General features: G+C 35.8%; 1 long non-coding RNA gene across 1 annotated transcript; it reads left to right on the top strand.

Moving 5' to 3' along the window:
• The first annotated feature begins 3585 nt into the window (after window positions 1-3585).
• LOC120328753 (uncharacterized) lies at window positions 3586-5179 on the top strand. Its single transcript, XR_013474748.1, has 3 exons — window positions 3586-3877; window positions 4416-4521; window positions 4928-5179. It is a non-coding gene; the product is annotated as an uncharacterized LOC120328753 (long non-coding RNA).
• Window positions 5180-11216: the final 6037 nt, after the last annotated feature.

Genomic DNA, 11216 nt, shown 5'->3' with positions numbered 1-11216 from the left:
TGGGTCTCACCGTAATTGTTCAGAACTACAACAAGACTGAGACTGAGCTACCTCTTTTAGGGCTTCATGTACCTTGGAACTCGACAGTAAAATGAAATGTAATTAAACATTACTAAACATGCCAGGCACCATTGCAACATTGGTAGGATTTGAAAAGAATATAAAGCATTAATAAATGCATGTCATGTGCGAGACACAACACACAATAAATCAAAAGTGGATAATATATTATGTCAAATGGAAACTTCGTATCATGCTTGTGCTATGTTTATTATCGAAGGGAATATGGCTGGTGGCAATCATATGCTTCATATTGTGTTCTGATTGGTCACTAAAAACTTCAAACTTTATATAGTGATATTTACGTACATTTTGCAACAAACCTGAATGTATCCCGGGGGAATGGAAAGCCCATAAGATAGCTCATTCATATGGCGCACTACATGTGCTTGCCTTGTTACCATTCCATGTCGGGTATGAGATAAGGTAAGATCTTACATATTTATCCTGGTGGAAGGGAAAACTATAAGACTGCTTGATCATACGACATTCATAGCCTCTTGCTTGGTTACCAGTCCATGTCCAGTTACTCTATCGTATTTTGTATTTATATTGTTTTCTATGTGCAGTGCATTTTCTTTCTTCATGGTGTTCTTATTTTTCTTTTCCAGTAGATTAACAGGTGCGGCGGTGTGACTAATCGTACTAAGCCAGTGGTCGGCAAACTTTATGTACTTGCGGGAAAAATAAACACATTTCCGGTAACGTGCGGGCCGCATTAATTTACGCCTGCGAACTATCGCCACATTAACTTAAATTAGGGCGCACATGGACCTTATATTGCTGTGTTAAAAACCTTCCGCAATGAGACGTGTAACTGGCCATGATATATTTCCAAGTAAACGTTATTTTTATTTACCTATTATCAATGTGAACTTGTGAGGTAATTATGAGCGTGATGATTGTTGAAGTAATTGGTGTTATTGGCGGTACACGTAATAACCGAATGGTTTCAGTTTACCTACTCCACCAATCTGACTAACACAAACATGAGCAGTACTACTTGCATCTTATTATACAAACACTTGACTGCATTATGCCCCACATCATGATGGGAACGGTGCCACCATCTAAGCCGTGGAAGAAACAAGTGAAGAAGGGTTTCCGTAAATTTGAACCCACGTACATTTGAACCCACGACAATTGCATCTGCATATTGCACCTATGAAATTTTTTTCCGTTTTGCGGATATTTGAACCCATACTAACCCTAACCCATGGGTTTTAGCCCATGTATGTAGATTGAACCCGCGGATATACACATGGGTTCAAATGTAAGTGGGTTCAAATGTACGGTCACCGTAAAGAATGATACCCACAGAAGTATGTAAATACCTACACAACCAAGAATTTGCTAAAATTTCCCGATAAGACGTCCTCTTACCAAATCTACAAAAATGAGACAATATGCTGTATTGCAATGGTTTTCAACCAGGGTTCCGACAATACAGCTCAAGGGTTTGCAAGTTAAATCAGAACTTTATATCATTATATGCATATTGTCTAAATATAATTGAATAACTATTGGGTGTTCCACTAATATGGAAATTGCTACAACTTGAAGATCATTTTGCCATATATATTTAGTTTGCTTTTATATATACATGGTGTGCATAAAGTTCTTCACAAAATTACCTAACCAGTTTTTTTTTTTGTATTGAATCAGTAATTATTTATGTATTTTTACTTCATTTAATACATCTGGGAGAGCCAAAACAAAATATGGCATCGATAAATTCCCTTTTCAATTAAAAAAAGTACTTTATGGACACCCTATGGCATACGCAATAAAATTACAGTGCCCATTCAGTAGAATACTCTAATAGAATTTTCGCCATCCGAGCAATTGATGAAATATAATAAGGTCACGTTGTACATCGAGGAATAATGAATCTATGCAGTAAGTGTTAAATCCTGTTACAATATTTCATTTGTGATGGACTAAAATTAATACACTTCGGAAGAACTGAAAATCTGAAACTGAAAACTTTAGATGAGGTTTAATTATGAAACATATATATACGCAAATACAACAACGGTTAGAAAGTCCACACCATGCCTTCCTTCCCTCCAGACGCGACGGGAAGCACGCATGGAGTTCCTAATTACCGGAGACCGCCATAGTCGCACACCCAAAAGGTCTGGTTCCACACGGCAAAATTGCCAAGGGAACCAACCACAAATGCGGGAAACTCCACCATCTTGTCAGTGGCAAGAGAAATGGAGTGAAATAACTCTTCATACTTTGAATGCTTCCGACGGGCCGCATCCTCAATAGCAGCCTCACCGTTGTCGAATGGGCACATCACATCAAGTACTACGACCCGTATAGACTTCCTTTAATATAAATCGGACTACTATCGGCGGCGAGTTGATGAAATTGAAGAATAGAATTTGCAATAAAAATGATCAAAATTGTTATTATCGGGTCAACGATTTGGATTTTCTACGACGACAAATCTTGTTGAAATTCGACCTGGCAATTATGCTCAATTACAAATTGAAACGATATCTTGTACGAGAACGAAACAAAAAAGCCTCACAATTTTTTTTACGGCTGCGCTCTTTTGTGACTCGCGTTTCTGAATATCGTTATGCAATTGTTGTCAAAGTTGCTCTAACATTGTTGAAGACGTAACATAACAATTGATTAGTTCATTTCTCGGGGCGTTTTTCGGGGGTGCAAAATGTTTTTGGTGATATACGAGAAGTAGATTTGCAATTTAGTCTCTTCCCGCATACGATGCCGTTTGCGAAAAATGTTTTGTACACTGTAAAAAATTTTGTAATTTTACAGCCATTTCTTTGTAAAAAAATACGACCGTTTGGCAGTATTTTGGACGAGCAACTATTTATACGTATTTTTACATCATCGTGTTGTAATTTCACCGCTTGTACGATGTAAAATTACATATACTGTTGCATAATCATAAAACAAACATACGGTTGTTAAATATACAATGAATTATACGTAACATATAAAAACGGCTGTACTGAAAACAACTATCTCGCGGTTATGTTAAAATAAGTTCACTTGGTAGTGATCAAAAGCATAGAGTTCAGAAGACAGTCTTCCACATATTATCAGCAAAATGCATGTCAATGAAAAATGCATTGGTGCGACTAATTTGGTCCCAAACTGATACGAATTTGTTTTCGCGTCTTAAGGCTCAAGTCATACAATGCTACGTAAACTTGCGGCTTTGTATGTCATCGCGACATAGAATTTATAGCTTACAATAAAAAATCTTAATATTGCACTTAATATTATATCGAGTGGAAGAATATTTTATTTTATCATGTAAAGTGGTGATTAAACTGACAGCACTCATTCTCAAACGGACAGGTTACTTGTAGTCACGACTCCAACTACTGGTGAATCTAGTAGTTTTACGCTGTATCGCCATATCTTTTATCGGACCAAAGTATATGCAAATGTTTCGGTTAATATAATTTTGAATTGAGTGACATATTTTCTTAATTTAACTATTTGCTTAATGCTCCTAAGTTTTAGAAATATCTCAGATCGCAACGGATTTGAATTAGGGAATTTTCTGACTCCGCCAAAGCCTGACGTACTTTCCCGCCAAAATGGCTGTTTAGTGCGGATTCCAGTTTCGCTAGGAAGCGGCTTGGCTTGGTTCGACTCTCAAAACAATTGAAGTAGCCTAGTTTGAAAGTGTGAAGCTGTATATTTTACACTATGGTGCCCGGAGGTTGTAAAACTGAAAGTTTGGAGAAAGAAATACCGTTACCTAGGTTGTAAACTCTGGACTACTGGTGCTGTAGACTACCGGTATATCTTCAGGTTTTGCAAGGTGAGTTAATTTATGCCACATCTATCATTATTAATCAATTTTGCATTAATTGGATTGGTCTGTTAACTACAGCATTGCCGTACTAAATATCCCATTTCTGCATTTGGACAATGAGCTATTGTAGGCCTACCGTACCATATTCTGTTTTTACTTTTAATTGCTTATGTTCAATCTTTGTTACCGGTATTCTATTTATTGGGGTTCTAAACCGAGGTAGTCTACACCAATGCAGAAAGGTCTCTGATTTTTCGTATTTTCCAAAAGTGAAATTTCAGACAATTCCGATAATGTTAGCCTAATCCCTTAAAAGCAGAAAAGGATTTATAATAGCCTACTAGCAGACAGGTAAAATTGTAATTTCAGTTACCCTGCGATTTGAAATGACTGATTCGAGATTTGGACTAGACTAATCTAAAATAAAATGCATCTGGAAAGCCATCTCTAGTGAAACTGCAAGATTAGCTACTGCAGTAGACAGTCATGAACTTTTCATGCCTATATCATTTTCATACATCTTCAATCTGCTGATTCTTTTCAGTTCGGAAGTGGAAAAACATATCCTGCCATTTTACCTCTGGGGCATTCGCATTAGGGTCTTATCAAGTCTGTTATTGTATCAGCACTACAAACGAATTTCTGGAAAGGTGAGGAACTGGTAGCCTATTGGTGTTACTTTTTCCGATGGCAATGGTATGGACTTAACTGTTTAATAAATCAAAGCCTTGCTTATAAATATGAGCATCATATTACTGTATATAGTGAGCCTCAGTTGATTTTTGTGCAATAAATAGTCAAATAAATTCAAACATAGTTTTTTGTCTTTTTATATAACAATTTTCATTGTTTGGAGAGATAATGATATAATTGCGAGATTCAGAAAGGATCTATAATAAATTTAACTTCTGAGCATTGGATATAATATGAATCTACCACTTTGCTAATTGAATCATTTTACCCCAGCAGATCAAGTTTTTTAACATATGTAAATATGTTGACTTCTCACACAACTACTTGTTTGCATTTTATATCAGCTATGCCATTTTTTTTCAGACGAATTGCCAAGATAAACAGCCAGTGAAATCAAAAAGTGCAGGAAAAAGTGACAGGGGCCACTGCAATGTTGAATCTATTGGATGGTTTCCATCTATTTTAAGAGAGAGATGAAATGAACTATCTTGCTGGCGGAGACAATCACTTCTCGAGTGTATTTGATACTATTTCGTTGCTGATATTTGGTCACATATTTTATTAAAAGTGATTTCTTTTTAATTGTATTTCATTTTTTTAGGTGGTGGCATGAGGGTTAATCGAGTTACTTTGCGGATGTTGTTTAGTTTTACAACTTTTCTTGTAGTTAAGGTTAGCATCGCTATGGCTGTAAAAATCTGAGACATCCAACCCACTGCTTTTGCCTAGTACTGCATTTGGTTGTAAAATTACAACCGCTTGCAACGATCCAATACATCTGAAGTTGTATATGGTGTTTACAACGAAGTGCATGGCATCGCTGCTGCCGCGCGTTTGGTTGTAAATCGCCCTTAATATTTTTTACAGTGTAGTCATAAATTAACGATCCAGAAATCTGAAATAAAAATAAATCAGGATGGTGGTGACTCTAATGCGGTTGAATACAGATCGATAATCAAATTTCTTTAAGAATCCATCCCAAACTTTTTCAAAACCACCTTAAACCTAGGCCATATATCATGACCCAGGGCCGAAATGATGACTGGGTTTAGTCCAGTGACCAACCAACCTCCGACTTGTTTACTGATGTAGACCACTGTTGCAATGATAAAATTAATATAAAAAGACACCTGTAAATGAATAATAATGTTACGTCTGTGTTAAGACTTGTTAATATATTTGTGTCACTTTACCTCATACATCATTGTTAAATAAACCATGCTATAACCTCTATTATAACACATTCTCCCTTTTTGCTATCTATAAAAGAAACTTGCTGTTTGGTGAGTTGTAACTTTGTCATATTAAATCTGATAGTGGATATGATTCCTTTTTGAAATGATGGTTTTCACATATATATAGATGTCATCTTGCATTTCGTGAACTAATCTAAATTTATGTCTAAAATATAATAATTGCAATCATTTTTGAAAACTAATTACATCAAATCTTTCCTCATTTAAGTTTCCTTACAACATTAATATTGAACATTATTTTTCATACAGCTATGTTAAATGATACAACAACTACATGTAAAGCAAACCGATTTCACCTATGCTCAGAAGTAAACACAGACGTAAACAAATAGAATAAACAAATCTTGTGCTGCAATTAGTTAATTATTGTTACGTAATTAAACGTAATTTACTCATTCCAATCAGATAAATTGCATTAATGTAGTATGCTGCTGCAATGACAACAATTTTGTTGATATGAGGTTTACGTATAAGATTAGTTTCTGGTTTTTCTGTAAAAAAAACAGAAAATACAGTCGATACAGGCTAATGCAATTTCTCATATTTTTCGCTTAGTGAATTCAAATAAGCGTTGGTGAGCTCGAGCAATTTTTCAGAAAAATGTCCATTCATAGAAGTCATTTTTAGCATCTGAGAGCCTACCTATGCTATTCTGCAAGCTGCAATCGAAACCCGCAATAAAATTACCGTGCCCATTCAGTAGATTACTCTAAAAGAATTTTCGCCCTCCGAGCAATTGATGAAATATAATAAGGTCACGTTGTACATCGAGGAATAATGAATCTATGCAGTAAGTGTTAAATCTTGTTACAATATTTCATTTGTGATGGACTAAAAGTAAACACTTCGGAAGAACTGAAAATCGGTGTAACAACGTTTATAAAAGACTTGATTAACTTTAGTAGTTAAATTATACAGGAACATGCAAACTTTTGATGAGGTTTAATTATGAAACATATACGCAAACACAACAACGGTTAGAAAGTCCACACCAGGCCTTCCTTCCTTTCAGACGCGACGGGAAGCTCGCATGGAGTTCCTAATTACCGGAGACCGCCATAGTCGCACACCTAAAGGGTCTGGTTCCACACGGCATAATTGCCAAGGGAACCAACCACAAATGCGGGAAACTCCACCATCTTGTCAGTTGCAAGAGAAATAGAGTGAAATAACTCTTCATACTTTGAATGCTTCCGACGGACCGCATCCTCTATGGCAGCCTCACCGTTGTCGAATGGGCACACCACATCAAGTACTACGACCCGTATAGACTCCATTTAAAATTAAATCGGACTACTAACGGCGGCGAGTTGATGAAATGGAAGAATAGAATTTGCAATAAAAATGATCAAAATTGTTATTATCGGGTCAACGATTTGGATATTCTACGTCGACAAATCTTGTTGAAATTCGACTTGGCAATTATGCTCAATTACAAATTGAAACGATATCCTGTACGAGAACGAAACAAAAAAGCCTCACAATTTTTTTACGGCTGTCTGCGCTCTTTTGTGACTCGCGTTTCTGAATATCGTTATGTCAAAGTTGCTCTAACATTGTTGAAGACGTAACATAACAATTGATTAGTTCATTTCTCGGGGCGTTTTTCGGGGGTGCAAAATGTTTTTGGTGATATACGAGAAGTAGATTTGCAATTTAGTCTCTTCCCGCATACGATGCTGTTTGCGAAAAATGTTTTGTAGTCATAAATTAACGATCCAGAAATCTGAAATAAAAATAAATCAGGATGGTGGTGACTCTAATGCGGTTGAATACAGATCGATAATCAAATTTCTTTAAGAATCCATCCCAAACTTTTTTAAATCCACCTTAAACCTAGGCCATATATCATGACCCAGGGTCGAAATGATGACTGGGTTTAGTCCCAGTGACCAAACCAACCTCCGACTTGTTCACTGATGTAGACTTTTGTTGCAATGATAAAATTAATATAAAAAGACACCTGTAAATGAATAATAATGTTGCGTCTGTGTTAAGACTTGTTAATATATTTGTGTCACTTTACCTCATACATCATTATTAAATAAACCATGCTATAACCTCTATTATAACACATTCTCCCTTTTTGCTATCTATAAAAGGAACTTGTTGTTTGGTGAGTTGTAACTTTGTCATATTAAATCTGATAGTGGATATGATTCCTTTTTGAAATGATGGTTTTCACATATATATAGATGTCATCTTGCATTTCGTGAACTAATCTAAATTTATGTCTAAAATATAGTAATTGCAATCATTTTTGAAAACTAATTACATCAAATCTTTCCTCATTTAAGTTTTCTTACAACATTAATATTGAACATTATTTTTCATACAGCTATGTTAAATGATCCAACAACTACATGTGAAGCAAACCGATTTCACCCATGCTCAGAAGTAAACACATACGTAAACAAATAGAATAAACAAATCTTGTGCTGCAATTAGTTGATTATTGTTACGTAATTAAACGTAATTTACTCATTCCAGTCAGATAAATTGCAATAATGTAGTATGCTGCTGCAATGACAACATTTTTGTTGATATGAGGTTTACGTATAAGATCAGTTTCTGGTTTTTCTGTAAAAAAAACAGAAAATACAGTCGATACAGGCTAATTCGATTCCTCATATTTTTCACTTAGTGAATTCAAATAAGCGTTGGTGAGCTCGAGCAATTTTTCAGAAAAATGTCCATTCATAGAAGTCATTTTTAGCATCTGCGAGCCTACTCATGCTATTCTGCAAGCTGCAATCTAAACCCACCGCATTTTGGTCGGCTGGTGGAAAGAACGAAATTGGACTTCATGAATGGAAAATCTAATTTTGTGCAAAGTTAAAGAAAATGATGGTTGAGAAGGTGGAGAACTAAGGACAAATTGCAATTTTGGAAATATGATATGATGCCTCAAAAACGTCGACATGTCAAGCCATTTGTTTATCACACTTCATTAAATTGCGGATAAAAGCGTTTGTACACGGTTTTACAGAATTAGAGATACAATATGACCCAGCGCCCTATTGAGATTGTCCAGAACGGATGATAATGTTGAGCAAAGCTCTGCAAAAAATATTCTTTGCTCGGTGTTGTGGTGCATCATGCTGAACACTCAGAATACGCTCGTCACAGAACCTCTGATTAACCTGCGTAAGTTCGAATCCCATGCGGGAATGATTATATGCGAGAGTGTTGCAGGACTCCCTGTCGCCATACGGTATTTCATGTAAGCGCTGGTCGTTACGGCTTTCTCCCCCATCAAGACCATACATCTGAAAACTGATAACTGGCCAACTAATCTTATACCAAACATGGACTGACAACCAGGCGATATGCCGTGTTTTGTCACATGATTAAGTCGTTTCAGTATGTTTTTTCTCTCTGAAATATCTAAATCCCAGCGCCCTTCGAATTTTGAAGTCTCACAAAACTATTAGTATATCAGGTAGTTTTTAAAATGTGAAGGCATATTTCTGAATGAAACCGGTTTTATAAAACTGATATCGATGTATTTTCTGAAAGAATATGAAATTGACTACAACTGAAAATTAACGCTTTTATTTACCGAAAATTTTAGTAGAGTGCATGAAGCTAATTAAAAGTAGAAATATTTGTTAGATTTGATCTTGCTCGTCTTATTTTGGATATCTACATTTATTTATTGTTTAGAGATTGCAATTCCACCCATGTATTTTCAAGGTGTTTTGGATAAAACATATTTTCGCCTCAATCATCTGTTTTATTGTTAACTATAGAAGGTTAGATAAAATTTTGGAACACGCTAAAAAAAGGGCGCGGCTAACCACTAGCCTAAGGCATCGCATCGTACAAACCAGATACTGTGAATATTTGATTATATTCAAGCAATGTACAAATAATAACACGGAATCTTGGATTTGAATGTAAACTTTCTAAATAGCTGATGTGTGCTACCTAGCAGGTCTCCCTGTGCTTTATTTTCCAGAATTTTATCTTCCACTGGTGCATGATATACCATAGGAGAGAAACAAGCCTGTGCTATAATAGATGAAGCAGTTCGAAAACAGAGTCACTTTTTGCACGACAGATATTTCACTTTAGTGACTGATCAAAAACTGTGTGCCAATGTTCAATACTAATGCGGATTAAATATTTAGAAACTCCAAGGTATAGAGAGCAAAATACGACTGAATTTTAATACTATGTAGCACACCCCCGACAAACAAAACATTGTAGCGTATACTCTTTCACGAATATGTGGATTCCATTTTATTTGGGTCATCTAGGTATTACAAAGATATCCCACTTCGAATGAAGCGAGAAGTAATGCAGATTCAACTTTAGTTTTTCATGCAAAGCTCAACCTTCATATACTGCTTGAATAAGCTTTTATGACTGTTTAAAATGACATACATAGTGTCGAGGAAACGCACGACATAACTATAGTCGCTGCACACTTTTTCACGGGACCGAAAAGTCTCAATATGAACCTGTGAACCAAGTTACTAGGTCAATCTTTGAAAATAGCTATGCCTTGCATTCTGTGCATTTCAAATAATTTTAACTGAGAAGATTGTAGTTTTTAACAGAAGATTGATGCTGATTAAATCTCATTTCAGATTAGTAGTTCTTAAATATATATACTCCGTACACTTTTCAATAACATTAGCTCTATTTGGTTGGAATATTTTTATTAGCTATTGCCATCTGATATTGAGCTAAATATTTATAGATAATATATAAAAAAGAATTGCAAATGTAATTTAACGAGGGTCATGTTCATTTGAATCATTCTCCATTCTGTTCGATTACGCTGCTTTAAAAAAAATCACAAAAAATATAGTTTGGTGGAATTCGTCCGGAAAATACCCGTCCATTTTTGACAAACTAGATTCGCTGATTCTTTTATTGTAAGGAGGGGATTTCAGCCGTGGCGTTATTTCAAACAAATCAAAGAAATCCCCCTTCTGTTAATAAACGGGATGATCCAAAGAATCGACCCAGCAATTTTTTCAACGAGTTGATAATAGAACTGGACGTATTGAGAAAACAGCTACACTACCCACACGCGAGCGCTGTATCCATGGGCTACACATAAATTCACGAACAAGTTGTCAACCATTTCAGCCAACATGCCATGTTTGAATTTCAACATTTTGTAAATATAAATCGGAATCAAATTTGCCTCGAAGTGGGACGCTGCCATCCCCAAGATACATTTTTGGAACATGCTTTGACTGCAATTGTTCTAACTCATGACAAATGTCGCTTGCGCCCACATAGATGCCATATATATTAGGTCAAGTGTTTCCCAAACTTTTTTTTCGCGACCCCAATTTTCATAAAATCAGAGCCTACAGATACTCGTGCTGACCTGAAATAATTTTGAGGCCTCCGTATATGAGTTAAGGAAATGGTAC

Source organism: Styela clava, chromosome 3 (genome assembly GCF_964204865.1).
Source record: "Styela clava chromosome 3, kaStyClav1.hap1.2, whole genome shotgun sequence".
Lineage (NCBI taxonomy): Eukaryota > Metazoa > Chordata > Ascidiacea > Stolidobranchia > Styelidae > Styela > Styela clava.
The sequence above is the reverse complement of the archived record's forward strand: the minus strand, read 5'-3'. Positions and strand labels throughout refer to the sequence as shown.